Source organism: Danio aesculapii, chromosome 4 (genome assembly GCF_903798145.1).
Source record: "Danio aesculapii chromosome 4, fDanAes4.1, whole genome shotgun sequence".
In the NCBI taxonomy this organism is placed as follows: Eukaryota; Metazoa; Chordata; class Actinopteri; order Cypriniformes; family Danionidae; genus Danio; species Danio aesculapii.
Window position 1 is genome coordinate 7194691 of NC_079438.1, and position 21234 is coordinate 7215924.

General features: G+C 43.6%; 1 protein-coding gene and 5 non-coding genes across 6 annotated transcripts in view; 3 read left to right on the forward strand and 3 right to left on the reverse strand.

Moving 5' to 3' along the window:
• LOC130222807 (zinc finger protein 91-like) overlaps positions 1–21234 on the reverse strand; it is a 218630-nt gene that overhangs the window by 34169 nt on the left and 163227 nt on the right. The gene's annotated exons all lie outside the window — the stretch shown is intronic.
• Positions 13243–13315, reverse strand: trnam-cau (transfer RNA methionine (anticodon CAU)). Its single transcript has one exon. It is a non-coding gene; the product is annotated as a tRNA-Met (tRNA).
• On the forward strand, positions 13410–13492 carry trnal-cag (transfer RNA leucine (anticodon CAG)). The gene has a single exon. It is a non-coding gene; the product is annotated as a tRNA-Leu (tRNA).
• On the forward strand, positions 18996–19067 carry trnae-uuc (transfer RNA glutamic acid (anticodon UUC)). Its single transcript has one exon. It is a non-coding gene; the product is annotated as a tRNA-Glu (tRNA).
• Positions 19146–19232, forward strand: trnay-gua (transfer RNA tyrosine (anticodon GUA)). The gene is given in 2 exon segments: positions 19146–19182; positions 19197–19232. It is a non-coding gene; the product is annotated as a tRNA-Tyr (tRNA).
• On the reverse strand, positions 19327–19398 carry trnae-cuc (transfer RNA glutamic acid (anticodon CUC)). The gene has a single exon. It is a non-coding gene; the product is annotated as a tRNA-Glu (tRNA).

The following is a 21234-nucleotide window of genomic DNA, read 5'->3' on the forward strand; positions in this document are numbered from 1 at the left end:
AGACTCTGCTGAGAGTCGGTTTGCAGATTTTTTTTTGCGGTTTCATCGATTTCTAAACTTTAAGAGGTTGCATGGAAAGTTCTTTGCGACCCGATTGCGTGCAGTGTCCGAGAGCAAGGCGAGAGGGAGTAGAGAGCAGCAATGACCATGAGCAAGCTAATGCGAAAAGCAAAGTTTTACTGTTGCGTATGGTTTTTAAGTGATCTGGTTTGGCCCATCCCAATGGCACTGTCTTCCAATGAGCAGTTGCCATGGATGGCAGGCCCATGCCCCGTACCATTATGCTCAGTGTAAGTCATTAACAGACTACTTGGTAATTTCATGTGGTAAAATATCTTGTAAGTTTGTTACAATCTTGCATCAAATGTTACAAGACAACTAATGTTTCTGATACTAGTTCTTCATTTACACCAATGTATTGCAAATAAATTGCAATATATTGCTCTTATCTACAATTATTAGTTAGCCAATCAGATTAATCCAAACTCACCATAAGAAGCTTAGCAAAAAGGCACTCCCTTATCTTCGTTTTCCGAAGAAAGCTCTTGACAGGACTGCTCCAACTTCTTCACAAGCTTCTAAAATTCAACATCTCTCTACAACCCATCAACAATTCCATTACCGTCATCTGACTGCGACAAACCAACAACAACAGCAGCAGCAATACAACAACAGCGGAAATAACAAAACAGCAGCATCAAAACTACTCTCACATCATCAACAGCAACATGGACAGGAATGAAATCTCAGCTCTCCCAGCAACACCAGCCCCGGCTCCACAACACCATGCTCAGCCTGGAAGCAGACTCAATACCGAGGCTCCAATAAGAGGCCGGAGGCCTATCCGCTCTACTTCAGCAAGGACCCAACGCCGCATGCAATCTCCATCTCCTGTCACTCCAAATCGCCACCCACCTTCTCCAGCTTCTTCATACGCCTCCGCAAGATCATCATCCCTCACTTCCTCACTTGGCTCTCCAGCTCCACATTTAAGTGAAAACTCCAGCCCTACTCTTCCAGCCATCCCTTCCACCCTTAACCCTCCTCAATTCTCTCTCCCTTCCTACCTCCCTCACTCTTCAGCCCAGCTTATTTCTGCCCAGTCCTTCCTCTCCTTACTCATTTTCCCTCTTTCAGTATCCCCACCTTTTTCTCCTCTACATCCGTTCACCAAGCACGCCACCTCCATTACTAACCCTCCCCAACATTCTACTCTTCCTACTCACATTTCTTTCACACTGCCCCCTTCACCCTAACCACAGCCACGCCCCTTCCCATTCCGCATTGTGATGGCCAGTGTGGTGGCCACACATTAAGAGTGAGGCATGCACGCACACACACACAGCGCATTATACACATTCATTTAAGATTGTTTATTGGTTAAAGTAAATTGAGATATTGTTTATACATTTCGTTTCTTTCATATTTGGTTTAGATAAGACACATACACGTTTCTGTTTCTCGATATTTTTCTTTATTGTTCACAGTACATTCACTACTATTTTGGGTGCACACAAAATTAGTTATCTCTACTGTGTGTTTTGTTAATTTAGTTTTCTTTGAGTTTAAGTTACCGTTCTGCAGTGCCGATGAGGAATGGAGTTTCCGGGTGTGTTCTGACATACTAAAGGGCCGTCATGCCGCCAATTGCCATCTTTTGGTTTCACCTGCCGATACCATTGGCTTAATGGCTTAGAGGGAGAGCTGATGTTTAGTTTAAGTTTATTAATGATTTGCAATATTTGTTTCTTCAGATTTATGTTTAGTTTTGCTTTTTATTTAGAATTTTTTTTACTATTTTTTATATTTGTAATTAGATATTTGGCTTAGTTTTTTGTTGTAAATTGTCTGTTTTTGTCTCCCCCTTCTTGTTTATTGTGGACTAGTCCCTCTTGTATAAATGGGCTCTGTCTTGTCATTTCGAGGAGTTCTGTTTTTGGTTTAGACATGGTTTGTTTGGTTTGAACTCAGTTTTGTTTATTTGTTTAGTTTATTGATTTTTTTTTTTTTTATTGATTTCTTTTTTGAACTTTTGTGAAAACTTTTTTGGACTTTATTAAAAATAATTATTTTGAAAATCTTTTTGTATGCCTCTTACTACGTGCTGACTCGGTCCCTCACACGCATAATGCTTCAGTACTGGAACCACCCCCGATCTCCAACGCCGTCAAGAACCTCATCCTATCAGGTGCTGACATAGACCTTTCTACACTCACCCATAGCACTTCACTCAGCAGAACGACAGGTGGATTGCGGCGAATTCATTGTTACACTTAAATCAACCGCTAGCTCCCAACCCCGCACACTTTCATTAGCTGAATTTCATGTAGCATTTGCACGTTATACAGAAACCATCTGTTCAGTCTTTCCCCATAGGAGGCCATCCCCTATAGGGGAACGCATTGTTACACGTACCACATACCATTTTCTGCAAAATGCGCTATTTGCGTTACTCAGTGGAATCAGTGTCTCTACTGGGGGGCCATGGATACTAATCTTCACAACAGAGTTTTCAAAGTATACCGTATTCTTTTCTGCTCGGTCTGCCATTCAAATCTGCACTCGACCACTTCCTGTCCCTTCATAATTCCCTCCTCCGACAAAGAACTACAAACCCCAAGAACCACCAGCTATGTACCCCGCCCCTCTACCTCTGCTTTCCCCGCTTTATTTACTCCTCACTCTTCTCAAAACCCTCCCTCCTCTCTGTCTTGCAATAACTTTAATATAGCAAGATGCTTTCGCTACCCCTGCAAATTTCTCCATATCTGCAATTACTTTTTAAATGTCTGGGTAAAAAACAAAACATTTCTCATATTTTCTTTTGAGTAAGCCTGGCAACACCTTAGCAACCACCTAGAAACACCTTAGTAACCGCCTAGCAACAACTTAGCAACCACCTAGCAACACCTTTGCAATCAACTAGCATCACCTTAGCTTACCACCTAGCAACGCCTTAGCAACCGCTTCGCAACACCTTACCAACAACCTAGCAACACCTTAGGAACCGCTTAGCAACCACCTAGAAACACCTTAGCAACCACCTAGCAACCGCCTAGCAACACCTTAGCAAAAGCCTTAGCAACAACTTAGCAACCACCTAGCAACACCATAGCAACTGCATGGCAACACCTTAGCAACCGCATAGCTACACCTTAGCAATCCCCTAGCAACCGCCTGGCAACACCTTAGCAACTTGCTTGAACTGACCCAATCTAATTCTGTTTATATGAAATGAGCCTAGCAGGTTTGAGCTAACAGAACTTTTGCTATGACAACAAACTCTCAGATGAGTTTTGAAGAGCTAAACGATCCAAAATCAAATCGTCAATATCCAAATCTAGCTAACTGAGTATTCCACGTACGAAGAACGGATCCCAGGACAAGATGAACAGTGGTCAGAATAGAAAAATATCGGACAGTTTTAAAACTTTTTTAAGCACTGTGGAAAAAGAGGAACTAAATAATACTGGTCAAGCTGAAGGAATGGCAAGGGGTGAAGAAACAAGGATGGAAAATGTGGAGAAGAACAAAGTGGAAAGAGGGTTTTTAAGAAGAAGAACTTTAAAGGTAAAACCAAATGTGTTAATAGCAAAGAAAAAAGTCTGAACAAAGAGCAGAGCTAAATATGTCTGTAAATCTTTGTCTCTTTTAACGGAAGGGGTTGTTGGTTAAGAGCACTAAATAAAGATGTGTAGGTTTTTAATTTCATTTTTATTTCTTTTAATGGTTTTAAATTGTGTATCTTTTAATTAAAGGGGACTGATGGGCAAAGATACATTTGAGAAAATAAGAGAAATGTAAAAACAAGGAAGAGATACAAGAAACAAACTGGAAAGAACATGCAATGGACGATTTGAAAAAGATGTGGCAAGAGGATATTATATCTAATAATGGTGATGGTAAATCTGGAAGAGGTGTCGCTTTTTTAATAAGGAAAGATGTTTTTAACTTTAAAAGAATTAAGAATAATTAGGGTTGGTATCGTTTTTTTTTTTTCGATACCGGTGCTAAATTGATACTTTTAAAACGGTACCGGTGCCAAAACGGTGCCTGAACCGATACTTTTTAGCCACAAAACTATGGTGGATGATTCTAAAAAAATCTATTTGACAAAATCTTTTAAAAAATAATTTTAATAGAACAATATAATTTAAGTTTAAAGTAAACATCAATTCATATTTTATATATTTGAATTACATTAATATATTTCCTTTGATCATTTGTTGGTTAGCATGAATTTAAGTTCTGTTTCATTCCTCCTGACCGCCAGAGACGGTGTTTACACAGTGGATAATCGCAGCGCCAGCTGGATAGGCCGAGGAACAATATACCAACAAAGTCACATGGTGACGCGAGTTGAGCTGAGGTATATAATCCACTACAGCTCTGCGCCCTGCCTCTTTTTGCTTCTCGCCTTTGGATTTTGGTCATTGAACTATTTCTGTCGTCGAGTGCAGCTCTTTGGTAGGAGCAGCAAGATTTTCTTGTCCTCCTGAGCTGTGACGATTTTTTTTACATCTTCGGACTATGGTTGGTCTTTGTGCAATTACTGATCTAGGATTGTTCACTCTATTATATCGTGAACTGCGGGTAAGTTTTTCTTCATTATCTTACATTCGGCTGTAATATATGTGTCAATTGTCTCGCGGTACTATCCAGGGGTGAGACGCTGTATTTTTTGTAAGCATCTGAGTTATAAGCATATATCTCACGGTACTATCCGGAGATTGGACACAGTGACACTCACTTTTATGTCCGAGGTAATCATCTCATGGTACTATCCGGAGGTTTTACACCAAACTGCGTTTAGTGTTTATGTGACAATTACCTCACGGTGCTATCCGGAGGCTACTTTTTCTACCGCTACTAATACTCGGTGTGTGTGTGTTTTTTTTTTCTTCTCTCTTTCATGGCTGTTATTGGGCATACGCTCTGCTCTGTCCAGCAGTCCTAACCGTGGACGATTATCAATATATTTTTGCTGATGTTCATATTTCTTGTTTTCTGTTTCTCTCGGTGCATCCAGAGATCCAAATTTCGATCGACGGTTAGGGTGATTTTTCGCGCGTTATATCGTTAACGTTAGCCAACGGTACTAGCCGTGGTATTTGGTTGGTCCGTTCGACGCCTTCTCATGGCTAATCAAGCTATTTCCACGGCTTTCCCAATGACTTGCAATCTCTGTCATAACGAGCTTCTCCCAGATGACGGACACGATATCTTCCCATCCTGTCTCGGTGTTCAACATCTGAAAGACGCGCTAACTGATCCGTGCCCGCATTGTGGTTTGCTGCCCCTGTCAGAGAGACAGATGCGTTTGGCTGCGCTGAGAGGGGAAAAGAGGGAAAAAACGTCGCGCTTTGGTGGCTTCTGGAGCTCCTCGTCCTAAGAAACCTAGCCTAAACAGTAGGCACACGGCTGGATACCTGTTACAAAATCTTCAACCAGCTGATCCAGTATCTGACATCTCTGCTGCTAGGCCCTTTGCTGAGAAAGCTCATTCTCATTCCTCTAGCGAGAAACCACCATTTGCCTCTTTAAGTGGCCACAGTCCCCTCTTCGACGTTATGTCGACATGTGCTTCTGACTCTCATTTTAAGGAGCAATGTCAGGCTGACGTTCCTGGGCCTGATGACCAACTAGTAAGACATACTGGGACTGTTGTATCCGAGAATGGCTCTCATCATTCTTCTGACAATGCCCCACACAAAGATGATGATGCATTGGAAGTCCTTATGATGGCAGAAGCCCGTCTTGGCCTTGATGATGGCCCTGCTCATCCTGTTCAATCTAATGTGTTTTTCCGCAGACCTCTATCTGTGGATACATTTGTTATGCCAGCATGCAAGGATATCATTGCAGAATTTTCAAATGCTCTTAAGGGGGCAGGCATGGTCAAAAGATGATCCAAGACTGCTCGCACTCTGGCCTCTATGGCTCAGGCAAAGTCTATTGGTGTGAGGAATGTCTCTGAAGTTGAACAGACAGTTGCGGCGCTTTTAGTGTCACCAGATGAAGCAATGAGGGGAAATGTCCGATGCCCTAGCGGTCAGTGTGGCCGTACAGATTCCCTTCTGAAGAAGGCTTACGAGTCAGCCTCCTACATTACCAGGGCTGAAAATACTGTCTGTCAATTAATTTTGGCTGCCTCTAATTCGCTAGGCGCTGAGGTGGACCCTTCAGTTCCACGCTTTTTACAGACAGCCTTGCTTGCTATGGGGCATGTGACTCGAGAACTGGGGTCCTTTACAGCAACACTACTAAATGCTAGAAGGCAAGTATAGCTCGCTCAGGCTAAATTGTCAGAGGACTGTAAAAAGACACTGAGGGACCTTCCTATTGTCCCAGGACATCTTTTTGGGCCAGATGTATCAGAGGTGTTGGAAAAACGTGCTAAATTGCCCCCAAACCTCCCCCCCAACTCCTAAAGGCCGGAATTTTAAGGCCTGAGATGATTGGCCCGGCAGTCCGCTGTTTCACAAGCCATCAGTTGTGACGTGTCAGACACGTGGGTTTTGACAACCATGTGCAAGGGTTACACCCTACAGTTCCGCTGCCGGCCCCCCAAGTTTTCGGGTCTAATTCCAACAGTCGTGACAGACCCAGCACATTCTGCAGCTCTCTCCAGGGAGATATGTTCCTTGTTGGAAAAAGGAGCAATAGAAGCAGTTCATCCTCTGGTTCAGAAAGAGGGTTTTTAATCGACTTATTTTCTGGTTCTGAAGTGGGAAGGAGGTTTTCATCCAATATTGGATTTAATAAGGTTGAACAGATTTCTGAAAAGACTTCCCTTTCGCATGTTACGTGTGACCAAAATTCTTCGGTCCTTTGCAGAGGGAGATTGGTTCACAACTGTAGATCTGACGAATGCATCTTTTCACGTTACGATTGCCAAGCATCACAGAAAGTTTCTGCGTTTCAGTAGAAGTTAACAGTTCAGAGTTCTACCATTTGGTCTCGCCCTAGCCCCCCGTGTGTTTACAAGATGCATGAAAGCTGTCCTATCTCCCCTTTGGGCCCAGGGGGTACGAATCTTGCCATATTTGGACGACTGGCTGGTGTGTGCTCAAACGAGGGCTCAATCGGTGCACAATACGCAGCTGCTGCTGGACCATGTGACCAGGCTGGGTCTCTCAGTGAACAGAGTAAAGAGCTGCTTGTCCCCTGTACAGTCAATCACATTCATCGGGATGACTATCGATTCAGTCTCGATGCATGCCTCCCTATCTCAGTTTCAGACGACAGACATCCTGAACCTCTTGAGCCAGTTTCGTTTGGGACTATCTCTACAGTACGGCGTGCTCCTGAGGTTGATCAGGATGCTAACGGCAACCTCTTGTGTAATTCCCCTGGGATTGCTCCATCTGCGGCCCCTGCAGGTATGGAACAATCTTCTGCGGTTAGACCCATCTCATCATCGCTTTTGACGAATTCTTGTTGCTCAGGGTTGCATGCATGCCCTTCGCAAATGGAAGTCCCAAGCCTTTTTGACAGCCGGAGTACCGTTAGGGATTGTTTCCTCCCGCCGCGAGGTTATAACAACCGATGCGTCCCTTATGGGTTGGGGGCAGTATGGAACTACAGAGGTATCAGTGGCAGATGGTCAAGGGACAAGTCAAGGGACCATATCAATGTGTTGGAGATGCGGGCAGTTTGGCTGGCCCTGGGTCGACATGTCCTAATCCGGTCGGACAACACATCAACAGTGTTCAATTTGAATCACCAAGGAGGTACAAGGTCCAGGAGTTTGTTGCGTCTCACGCACATGATTCTCACATGGTCTCTTCCTCGATTTGCATCACAAAGGGCTGTTTATCTGCCTGGGGTAGTCAATCAGACTGCAGATGCTCTGTCCAGGAATCAGATTGATCCAGGGGAGTGGAGACTTCATCCAGATGTAGTCCAGGACATTTGGACAGAGTTTGACAGGGCAGAGGTAGACCTATTTGTAAACGAGAGACACAGCTCATTGCCCATTGTGGTTTGCTCAGACAGAAGGGTCCAGCCCATTAGGAAAGGATGCGCTGTCACACGACTGGCCAAACTGCCTTCTTTATGCTTTTCCTCCAATACCTCTGATATGGGAGACACTGCACAGGATTGCCCAGGGCAGACACCATGTACTTCTAATAGCACTACGGTGGCTGTCCAAACCATGGTTTCCCTTGCTCCTAACGTTGTTGGTGAACCAACCGAGACAACTTCCAGGCAGGAGGGACCTGTTGTCTCAACTAGATGGTCATATTTGGCATCCAGATCCAGCACGTCTACAGTTATGGGTGTGGCCGCTGAGACCAACCATTTATTAGCAGAATGTGAGTCTTCAGTCATCCACACAGTTCTTAATGCAAGGGCAGCTTCTACTAGGAAGCTTTGTGCTTACCGATGGAAGTCATTCTGTTCATGGTGTGCGACTTGGAATATTAATCCTGTGCAATGCAAAGTTTCTGTGGTTTTAACCTTTTTACAAGGGCTGTTGGAGAGTGGCAAAGCTGCATCCACACTGAAGGTATACGTAGCAGCCATCTTGGCCCATCATGCATCTGTAAATGGTTCCTCTTTGGGGTCTGCTAGCCTAGTTTGCAGTTTTTAGAAGGGTGCAAAATGTCTCAATCCAGCTCGTTCCCCTCGTTCTCCAGTGTGGAACTTGCCTCTGGTGCTGGAATCTCTCTGCCAGTCTCAATTTGAACCCTTAAAAGGAGTAGATCTAAAGTGGAAAACCTTAAAGATTGCTTTCCTCTTGGCAGTTGCTTCAACAAAGGGATTGTGTGAGCTGCACGCTTTGTCAGTGAGTCAGTCCTGTTGGAGATGGAAACCAGATGACTCTGATGTTACCCTGTGGCCTAATCCATCCTTCCTCCCTAAAATTTTGTTGCAGCAATTTATTAACTAGTCAATTGAATTGCAGTCCTTTCAACTATCACCTTCTGGCAAAGGTTTTCTGCTTTTATGCCCTGTGCGTGCCTTGAAATCTTATGTGGCGGCTACTGCACAGTTAAGACAATCAGAACAACTGTTTGTCTTTTATGGAGAAGCTAGGAGAGGTGCACCTCTAAGCAAGCAAAGACTGTCACGATGGATTGTTGAGGTCATTGTTTTGGCCTATAAGAGGGCTCAGCAACCTATACCTGGTGCCATCACTTGCCATTCTACCAGAGCCATTTCCTCCTCTTGGGCTGCTTTTAAGGGTGTTTCTCTTGCAGAAATCTGTGCAGCAGCGACATGGTCTTCTCCATGTACATTTGCAAGATTCTACAATGTCAATGTTGCTGACTCTACGGATGTGGGCTCAGCTGTTCTCCGCAAGTGACTCCGTATGTCTTCTGGTGAGTTTTTTTTTCTTCCTCGTGACCTTTCTAGTATGGGTTATCCACTGTGTAAACACCGTCTCTGGCGGTCAGGAGGAATGAAACAGAACGTTGGTTACGTATGTAACCGTGGTTCTGTGAATTCCGGATGACCGCCAGAGTTTCCTGTCACTTGGAAGTGCAAGACGTTTCGAGGCAGGGCGCAGAGCTGTAGTGGATTATATACCTCAGCTCAGCTCGCGTCACCATGTGACTTTGTTGGTATATTGTTCCTTGGCCTATCCAGCTGGTGCTGTGATTATCCACTGTGTAAACACCATCTCTGGCGGTCATCCGGAATTCACAGAACCACGGTTACATACGTAACCAACGACTTGCATTATGAAATTACATTAGCTTACTACTAACCTGTGGGAGGGCGGGCAGGGGCCACATACTTTTGGCAGCACATTTTAACATATATATGACAAAATACTTTAAAAATTATTCGAAGTCATTTTTTTCACGCATCACTCCGCAGTCTTCATAAACAAGATAATTAAAAAACTTAAACTCAAGACAATCTTCCTTGTCTTCCTTCCTAGAAGCTACATCGCAGCACCATGACATGGAAGCTGGTGTTTCACAGTTTGCCCAGCTCCAGTAGTCTGTCTTGTTGGCGCAGTAGGCAGCACGTCAGTCTCATAATCTAAAGGTCATGACTTCGAGCCTCACACGGGGCTACAAAAAAGGCTACAGCTCCTCTGGAGGGCATGCGACGTGAATGATGGCAAGATGCTCCCATTCCTGTCACGTTATCGTTTGACGTGGATCCGTCAAATGTTATGACTTGACGTTGTAAGAGGATTAGCCGAAAACCCCTGCGAATCCCGTTGAATTAAAAATAAACGACATCTCAGGACATTCCAAGACAATTCTTTTGATCGTGTTTCAGTGCACTTGCTTTAAAGCCCACGTCCATTGTTTTGAACACATGCTTTTCCGAGTTGCTGTGGACAATGCCTTGATGTTGCGTAAACGCCTCAAACCTCTACAGTGCCCATTAACGCTGCCAGGGCCACTGCTACGCTGCGTAAATTGTGGCGCAAAGAGATTGATGCAGTACTTTGTCAGTGTTACTGTATCACTCGGACATGGCGCCAGAGGGTTAAATACTTGAGCCTGAGATCTCAGCTGTGCAACAGCCACGTCCTCACAGTGAGAGCATGAGCTGTCCACGGGCACTGCATCGACATGCTGGACCCCCAGACCTGTGATGCGATACTCTTGCCCATTATCCGAAGATAGGAACCACTGCATCCAGAAACGCACATTCAGAAGAGCGTCTTGAAAAAGAAGCGCTGATTGACTGACAGCTTTTTTTCTTCTCTTTCCCACAAAGAGTCAAATGTCATGACTTGACGTTGTAAGAGAATTAGCCGAAAAGCCCTGTGGATCCCATTGCCTAAAAAATAAACGGCATCTCAGGACATTCCACTACATGGCATTCCAAGGCAATTCTTTTGATCCCCTTTTGAATGGACGTGGGCTTTAAAGCAAGTGCACCGAAACGGGATCAAAAGAATTGTCTTGGTATGCCATGTAGTGGAATGTCCTGAGATGCCATTTATTTTTAATTCAATGGGATTCGCAGGGCTTTTCGGCTAATCCTCTTACAATGTCAAGTCATGACATTTGACGGATCCACGTCAAACGTCAAGCGATAACGTGACAGGAATGGGAGCATCTTGCCATCATGGCTTCAGACTCAGGAGATGTTCTTGGAACGTCACGCCGCATGCCCTCCAAAGGAGCTGTAGCCTTTTTTGCCCCCGGGAAGCATAAACGGCACGGAAGGTAATAAAGTACGCCGCCCGGTCACCTAAGTGCTCCCGTGTGCCAAAACATACGACCTTTCCCAGTGTGAGGCTCGAACTCACGACCTTCAGATTACCAGACTGACACGCACCTACTGCGCCAACGAGGCTGACTGCTGGAGCTGGGCAAGCTGTGAAACACCAGCTTCCATGTCATGGTGCTGCGATGTGGCTCCTAGGAGACAGCTCCTGCTAAGTCTGCATGTCAGGATGGCTGAGCAGTCTAAGGCGCTGCGTTCAGGTTGCAGTCTCACTTGGAGCTGTGGGTTCGAATCCAGCTTCTGACAAATCTAATCTTTGGCTGTGCATTCAGGCTCAAGTATTTAACTCTCTGGCGCCATGTCCGAGTGATACAGTAACACTGACAAAGCGCCGCATCAATCTCTTTGAGTCACAGTTTACGAAGCGTAGCAGTGGCCCTGGCAACCTAAATGGGCGCTGTAGACTGCAAGTATTGAGGCATTTGCGCAACATCAAGGCATTGTCTACAGCAACTCGGAAAAGCATGTGAACAAAACAATGGACGTGGGCTTTAATGCAAGTGCATCGAAAGGGGATCAAAAGAATTGCCTCGGAATGCCATGTAGTGGAATGTCCTGAGATGCCGTTTATTTTTAAGGCAATGAGACTCGCAGGGCTTTTCGGCTAATTCTCTTACAACGTCAAGTCATGACATTTGACTCCTTGTGGGAAAGAGAAAAAAAAGCTGTGTCAGTCAATCAACGCGTCTTTTTTAAGACGCTGTTCTGAATGTGCATTTCTGGATGCAGTGGTTCCTATCTCCGGATGATGGGCACGAGTATCGCATCACAGGTCTGGGGGTCCAGCATGTCGATGCAGTGCCCGCGGACAGCTCATGCTCTCACTGTGAGGACGTGGCTGTTGCACAGCTGAGATCTCAGGCTCATGTATTTAACCCTCTGGCGCCATGTCCGAGTGATACAGTAACACTGACAAAGTGCCGCATCAATCTCTTTGCGCCACAATTTACGCAGCATAGCAGTGGCCCTGGCAGCGTTAATGGGCACTGTAGACTGCAAGGTTTGAGGCGTTTGTGCAACATCAAGGCATTGTCCACAGCAACTCGGAAAAGCATGTGTTCAAAACAATGGACGTGGGCTTTAAAGCAAGTGCACCGAAACAGGATCAAAAGAATTGCCTCGGAATGCCATGTAGTGGAATGTCCTGAGATGCCGTTTATTTTTAAGGCAATGGGATTCGCAGGGCTTTTCGGCTAATTATCTTACAACGTCAAGTCATGACATTTGACTCTTGGGGGGAAAGAGAAAAAAAAAAGCTGTGTCAGTCAATCAATGCGTCTTTTTCAAGACGCTGTTCTGAACGTGCATTTCTGAATAAGGTGGTTCCTATCTCTGGATGATGGGTACGAGTATTGCATCACAGGTCTGGGGGTCCAGCATGTCGATGCTGTGCCCGCGGACAGCTCATGCTCTCACTGTGAGGACGTGGCTGTTGCACAGCTGAGATCTCAGGCTCAAGTATTTAACCCTCTAGCCCATGTCCGAGTGATACAGTAACACTGACAAAGTGCCGCATCAATCTCTTTGCGCCACAATTTACGCAGCGTAGCAGTGGCCCTGGCAGCGTTAATGGGCACTGTAGACTGCAAGGTTTGAGGCGTTTGTGCAACATCAAGGCATTGTCCACAGCAACTCGGAAAAGCATGTGTTCAAAACAATGGACGTGGGCTTTAAACCAAGTGCACCGAACGGGATCAAAAGAATTGTCTTGGTATGCCATGTAGTGGAATGTCCGGAGATGCCGTTTACTTTTTAATTCAATGGGATTCGCAGGGATTTTCGGCTAATCCTCTTACAATGTCAAGTCATGACATTTGACGGATCCACGTCAAACGTCAAGCGATAACGTGACACAAATGGGAGCATCTTGCTATCATGGCTTCAGACTCAGGAGATGTTCTTGGAACGTCACGCCGCATGTCCTCCAGAGGAGCTGTAGCCTTTTTTGCCCCCGGGAAGCATAAACGGCACGGAAGGTAGTAAAGTACGCTGCCCGGTCACCTAAGTGCTCCCGTGTGCCAAAAGGTACGTCCTTGCCCCGTGTGAGGCTCGAACTCACAACCTTCAGATTATGAGACTGACGCGCTGCCTACAGCGCCAACGAGGCTGACTGTCGGAACTGGGCAAGCTGTGAAACACCAGCTTCCATGTCATGGTGCTGCGATGTGGCTCCTAGGAGACAGCTCTGGCTAAGTGTGCATGTCAGGATGGCTGAGCGGTCTAAGGCGCTGCGTTCAGGTCGCAGTCTCCCCTGGAGGTGTGGGTTTGAATCCCACTTCTGACAAACCTAATCTTTGGCTGTGCGTTCAGGCTCAAGTATTTAACCCTCTGGCGTCATGTCCGAGTGATACAGTAACACTGTCAATCGCTTTGCGTCACAGTTTACAAAGCGTAGCAGTGGCCCTTGCAGCGTTAATGGGCACTGTAGACTGCAAAGTTTGAGGCGTTTGTGCAACATCAAGGCATTGTCCACAGCAACTCGGAAAAGCATGTGTTCAAAACAATGGACGTGGGCTTTAAAGCAAGTGCACCGAAACGGGATCAAAAGAATTGTCCATGTAGTGGAATGTCCTGAGATGCCGTTTATTTTTAATTCAATGGGATTCGCAGGGCTTTTCGGCTAATCCTCTTACAACGTCAAGTCATGACATTTGATGGATCCGCGTCAAACGTCAAGCGATAACGTGACAGGAATGGGAACATCTTGCCATCATTGCTACAGACTCAGGAGATGCTAAACATTTACTTACCTTACAGCACTTACCTTTTACTTCACAAATTAAGAGATTTGACCAGATACTTAGTCTGCAGATGGTAACCAAGTCAGCAGCTGTATGTTATGATGCAAATACGTTAGCATACTGTTATACATTAATAGCTTACTTATGTTAACACAAACGTGACAAGACATGACCATACATAAAAAATCATAAAAATGTGTATTATTTACTTACCTTCCATAACATAGAGGCTGCGTGGCTACAGGACCTTCCTAAACCAGCTATGCACGAACATCCTGTAGTCTCCACTGATCCCTGCTTACTAAGTAGCACCCACGCTGAGTGGCATGGACTGCTCAATTGGCTGGGGTGCACATTTGGTTTTAAAAAGGGTCACCCTCGCTGTGTAATAGAACACGACCCACTTTCCCACTATGCAAATATTGGTAGGCTTCGGTACTTTTATACTTCTTCATAGACGCTCCATATACTCATTGTGACAGGACAAAGTCATTAAAAATATCCCCGTAAGTTACCTCTGGCCACTTTTTCATGTCGTCTACCTACATTAACGGTGAAGATGGATGGGGCAATATGAGACCATCTGATCGTTGTAGCGAGGTTTCACCGTACTCCCAGCTCAAAACATTAACTGAACTAACATTAAATGCCATTTTTCTAAAATTACAGCTAACTATACACTATGTAAAAACTTCTGAAACTATCATCTGATGTACTGTGTCAGCATACCGTTGGATGACAAAATGCGGAAGAGCGAAGAATTAAAAGTGGGCGGGGCGGAATAAGGTGAATATGCTTGGTTTGTTTTAATTATGCTTGGCATCACTTCCTTTAGTCTGTTAGCTAAAACTTTTGCTAAAATCTTCAAATCAGTGTTGAGCATTGTTATAGGTCTATAATTTTTTTAATCTACTTTATCCCCCTTTCCTTTGTATATCATCTTCATTAAGCCCCTCCCCATTCTTTTATTTACCCCACCAATCTCAAAAATCTCATCATTTACTTCCTTAAATACTAGATAAAATATCTTAAAAAACAATATAAAATTCACTTCCCAACCCATCAATTCCTGGACTTTTCTTTTTGTTCAATTCACTAATTGCTCTTTTTATTTCTTCTTCTCTTACCTCCTTGTCACATTCTCTTTTTTCCTCTTCTACTCTTGATTTGATTAGCTTTAACAATTCCCTTTTTTCTTTTTCTTTTACTCCCTCTGTGCAAAACAATTTCTCATAATATGATCTTATTTCTTCCAAAATCTCCTCATTTTGTTCTACTATGTTCCCATTTTTGCTCCTTATTTCTTTAATCATTTCTGCCTTCCCTCTTCTCCTCTCTAGATCAAAGAAACATCTAGTGCACTTTTCCCCCTCCACTGTAAATTTAGCTTTGCTTCTTAATCTTGCACCTTCAAATTTCTTCTCCTCCATTTCTTCCAGTCTTCCTTCCAGTTCTTTTATCTTTTGTATATCTTTTCCATTCTCATTTTTCAATTCGTTTTCTAGTTTTTCTTTCAGCTCTTTTTCCTTATATTTTTTACAATTTTGTAACTGTCTACAGTATTTTATTGTAAACTTTTTAACTAAATGTTTCACATTCTCCCACCACATTCTTTTGTCCTCATTATAAATTTCATTCCCTTTTTCCTTTTGAATAATTTCCTTTATACTTAAAACATAGTCTTCATTCTTTAAAACCGCTGTGTTTAAAACCCATACCCCTGGCCCTCTTTTCACATTACTCCAGTCTAGATTCATAAACATTGGCTTATGGTCACTCAGACTTGTTTCTTCATATTTGATCTTGCTTATAAACCCTTCAACATTTCTTGTGCATAAAATAAAATCAATTCTTGTTTGACAAAAAAAATTCCCCACTAACTGTCTTCTTGAGTACTCTTCTGTCTGTTCATTCCTTTCTCTCCACACATCAATTAAATTCATCTCCTCCATCAATATTTTCAGTTCTTTTCTTCCCTTATCCGTTTTAAAAACCATTCCCTCAGCCATTTCTAATTTACTAAAAACAGTGTTAAAATCCCCCATGATAATAACTATCATGATATTTCTTTAAATAAACTCTTAGTACATTAAAATACTCTTTCTTTCTGTTCTCCTCTGTTGGGGCATGAACGTTCACCATAATTACTTTTTTCTTCTCATTCCCCATTTCACATATCATACACTTCCCCTCTTTGTCATTATAGATTGTTTTACATAAACCCCCACTGTTTTCTTTTATTAAAATTGCAACTCCTCTCCCCAGCCTCCCATCCCCATTATTGTATAAAATCTCCCCACTCCACCTTTTTCTTATTTCCTTCATGTATTCTTCCCTCCAGTTTGTCTCTTGTAATAAAATCACATCTTCTCGTTTACACATTTCTTTCACTTTTTCAAATTTTCTGATGTCTAAAAGCCCTCTTGCATTTAAAGACACAATTCCTAAAACCATAAATAAGATAAAAACATTCATAAAAACCATCATCTCAGTCCATCTCTTCCAAGCCCTTTAGCAACTCATACTTATTTTCGCATTCAATTTCTTCATCTTTTAGCAGTTTTTTCCTAGCAGTCTCTAAATTAGGTTTTATCTTTGTCGATCTTCTTCTTTTTGATGATTTCATCTGTGTCTCTTTGTTTCCCACCTTTTGTAAATGTTCCTCTAACTCGGTTTGCTCCTCATTACTTTGTTCTTTTGTCTCCACTGTGCCCAATGCCTTTTGAAAACTGTGTCATGTGCATTTGTGTCCAAAATACGTCTTCCTGTTGTCCTTGTTGTAAGTCTTTATTATTCGAATTGCTCAATTCTGCTGCTTCCAAAACATTCCTTAAACTGTCCGTCATATCCATTTGTGTCCATGTTGTCCCTTCCTGTTCAGTGACTCTGTCCTTTCCATTAGCCTCATTCTCTTGTAGTTTTTCACTTTTAGATTCTGTTCTTCTGTCTTGTGTTGTTGTTTTGTCCTCTGACTGTACATTGTCTCCTTCATACATCTGTCTGTCTACCCGCTGCTCTTCCTCCTCCTCCTCTTCCCCCATCCAACATTCACATTTATTTAAAACCTTATTACAATCCGGGCACTTCACCGCATCGCAATCCCTTGCGAAATGCCCCCTTTCCTCGCACTTAAAACACTTAAAATCTGGACAGTCTTTCACCACATGATCTGGGCTCATGCACAGCCTGCAAGTTTTCACCTCATGGCTGTGCATCACCCTAAAGTATTGTGGTCCTTCTGCTGTCTCTATTCTTGTGCTGTACGGGAGGGACGCCACTTCTTTGGCGAATCTGGTTTTAACAAACCTCGTCCCATCTTCAATATCTGTGCCCGGATAGAACCTTCTTTTAATTTTTGAAATGGGACAAACTCCCCAATGATCCAATTTGTCTAAAATATCTTTGTCAGCAACATAGACAGGCAGATGCATGAAGGAGACAACATAATCTCGATTTTGTAGCCTCTTTACTGTACAGTTTATCCCTTTAATAGTCAATCCGTCTGTTAACACATCAGCATCTTCCTCTATTTCAAGTGTTACTTCATATTCCTTGTTTTGTTTTGGTCTTACAGCCAAAATCTTTCCATCCCCAATCCTCTCCGTCACTGCTTTAATTAAATCCATTGCTCTCACCTCTGTTGTTTGTCCTATACCCACTGTTACAGTTGCTTCTTTTAGATAAATCCTTTTCCTTGCTTCCTTCTCCGATCGGTTTGTTTCTCGTTGTCGTCTGTCCAGTCCATTGTCATTTTTGGTATTCCCAGGCGGTCTCCCATCCAAGTACTAACCAGGCCCAAATCTGCTTTGCTTCCGAGTTCAGATGAGATCAGGCATTGCCAGGGTGGTATGGCAGTAAGCGAGTGCAGCCGTCAAGAGTTGGCTATTTAAAAACAGGCACAGCACCAGGAGCCGAACGCCGCTCAGCTTGCCTTGAAACAGCACCGACAGAAACAATGCCCTTGACCCCTCAATAGTTTAATTGTTTGTTTGTTTGTTTGTTTTTTTTCTGTTTCTGCTCCAAAAATAAATCTAATGCTTGTAACCTCCTCCTGGAGAGGAGAAAGTCTCAGACCCTGGATCACAGTTCTTCTATGGAGGGACTGTCACATGCCCTGTAAGAGCATCCTATCGACACCACAACTTGCCATAATAACAAAGCACAGCATACGCTGAATGAACTCCGTGTTGACAGAGCCATGTCCTCATTACAAACAACAAACTAATGATGACAAGATAAGCAGACATGGCCAGTGGCGCAATGGATAACATGTCTGACTATGGCTCAGAAGATTCTAGGTTCGACTCCTGGCTGGCTTGCTTTGTACTTTTTGCTTTGCTGTCAGCCAGTGCACTGCGGTCGCCTTTCCCCCCAATGGAGCTGTTCATTTCCACTCTGGAGTGAGTCAAGTTTCTGGGGCCGCCAGCACAGAGCCCGTGGGGTGCTCCCCTGGTTTCAAAGGCTGCCCCAACTGCTGATTTTTATTAACGTCTACTACAGCTACACCAATCGTAAACCAAGCCTACTTGTTGCAAAAGTCCCTACCACTTAGAAGTCACCCAGCCAACTTGCAGCGTAATCTCTTCCACTTGTAAGTCTCTGAGCTGCAGCAATACCTAAGCGCTCTGATAAAACATGCATAAAAGAAACTATGGCTTTTAACCTCCTCTTGGAGAGGAGAGAGTCTCCGACCCTGGATCTCAGGTCTTCTATGGAGGGACTGTCAAGAATCCTGTAAGAGCATCCCATCCACACAACCTCTTGCCATAAAAACAAAGCAGAATGTGTGGTGACAGAACTCCAGGTTGACAGAGCCTTGTCCTTGTTTCAAACAATGTGCTAACAAGGTGCTGAACAGAGTGCCAGTGGCACAAATGATAACGCTAATGACTATGCATCAGAGGATTCTAGCTTACGGAAACCTTGAGACTGTGTATGAGAGCGTGCGTAAATGTATGAGTGGTACTTGTGCAAGAGGGGCAGTGAAGTGTGCACGATCAGAAAGAACTGAAGTTTGTGCCAAGACTGGCCCTCCCAAGTGGCAGCTCCCATATGATCTAGCGGTCAGGATTCCTGGTTTTCACCCAGGCGGCCCGGTTTCGACTCCCGGTATGGGAAGGCTTGAGTGTTTTTGCTTCTGCCCTTTTTGGCCTGCAGCAACCTTAAGGGGATGGGCTTGTGCACAACTGCCGTAAGCCTTCGATAGCTCAGTTGGTAGAGCGGAGGACTGTAGGTGGGATGTTGGCAATCCTTAGGTCGCTGGTTCGACTCCGGCTCGAAGGAAGTCTTTTGCGCTCAGAGCTGCTTTCATGCCTGTGCAGTTCGATTATATTTTAGGCGCTAGAACTCAAAGTTCACCATAGAGGTGAAAAGGAAGTTCCCTGACCGGGAATCGAACCTGGGCCGCGGCGGTGAGAGCGCCGAATCCTGACCACTAGACCATCAGGGAAGGGCCAGCAGAATCTTGCCCCTGGTTTTCTTTGGTATTTTTGCTGTGCTGTCAGTCAGTGCACTGCGGTCGCCTTTCCCCCCCGCTGGAGCTGTTCAGTTCCACTCTGGAGTGAATCGAGTTTCTGGGGCCGCCAGCACAGAGCCCGTGGGGTGCTCCCCTTGTTTCAAAGGCTGCCCCAACTGCTGATTTATATTAACGTCTACTACAGCTACACCAACCGTAAACCAAGCCTACTTGTTGCATGTCCCTACCACTTAGAAGTCACCCAGCCAACTTGCAGCGTAATCTCTTCCACTTGTAAGTCTCTGAGCTGCAGCAATACCTAAGCACTCTGATAAAACATGCATAAAAGAAACTATGGCTTTTAACCTTCTTTTGGAGAGGAGAGAGTCTCCAACCCTGGATCTCAGGTCTTCTATGGAGGGACTGTCAAGAATCCTGTAAGAGCATCCCATCCACACAACCTCTTGCCATAAAAAAAAAGCAGAATGTGTGGTGACGGAACTTGAATAAAAACCTCTTCATAGATCTCTTTTAAAATCGGTACTAAAATATTTTTAAATTCTTTATAAAATTCATTTGTTATGCCATCTACACCTGGACTTTTTCTTGGCATTAATTGCTTAATAGCCACCTCTATTTCTTCTTTTTGAATTTCTTCATCACAACATTTTTTGTCTTCTTCTATTACCTTTGATTTGATGTTTTATAAAATATTCTTTCTCTTCTTCATTTGTTCCTTGTTTTTTAAACATATCACTATAAAAATCCTTTACTGTTTTTAAAATCCCCTCAGTTTCTGTTTCTACTTTCCCTTTTTATTTAATACCTCTTTTATTAATTCAGCTCTTTGCCTATTGCTTTCCAAATTAAAGAACTGTGTAGATCTTTCTCCTTCTACTGCATATTTTGCTTTACTTCTTATTATTGCACCTTTGCATTTTTCTTCTATTATTTTTAACTTATCTTGTAACCTTACAATATCTTCGTTTCCCTTACCCTCTGTCCCTTTTCTTAACTCTTTATCTAGCTTCTTTCTTATTTCATTTTCTTTTTGTTTTTTCATACATTTACTATATTCTATTGAAATTTTTTTTTAACCTCCCACTCAGCCATTGCTCCTCCCAGTGAATTATCTTCCATTTCATCTCGATTTCCCGCATTACTCTCTGTATTCTCAATAATTACTTTCTCAACTTCACCAATCTTTCCCAACTCTGTTTCATCCATCATTTGCCTTGCTTCCTTAACAGTCTCTGGGATTTGTGTAACATTTTCTTTCTCCATCCAACACTCACATCTTACCATCACCTTTCTGAAATCCAGGCATTTCACTGCATCGCAATCCCTTGTGAAATGTCCTTGCTCCTCACACTGAAAGCATTTAAAATCAGGACAGTCTTTAAACACATGTCCAGGACCCATACACAAGCGACAAGTTTTCACTTGACGGTCATGCATAATTCGGAAATATTGTGTTCCTTCTTCAGTATCAAATTTTGCACTGTTTGGGAGTGATATCACCTCCTTCGGGAATTTAACCCTTAAATACCTTGTACCATCTGCAATGTCTGTACCCGGATACATTCGCCTTCTGATATCAGATGCAGGTGTTACTGCCCAAAACTTACGTTTATCCAGAATTTCCTCATCCTCAATATAAGCTGGCAAATGTATAAAAGATACAATATACTCTCTTACTTGTAAGTGTCTTACTTCACAATTCTTCCCTTTTATCATGAGTCCATCTTCCAAATCCTCGCTGTCCTCTTAACTTGGCAGAGTTATTTCACATTCCTTTTCCTTTCTTGGTCTTACAGCCAGAACCTTCCC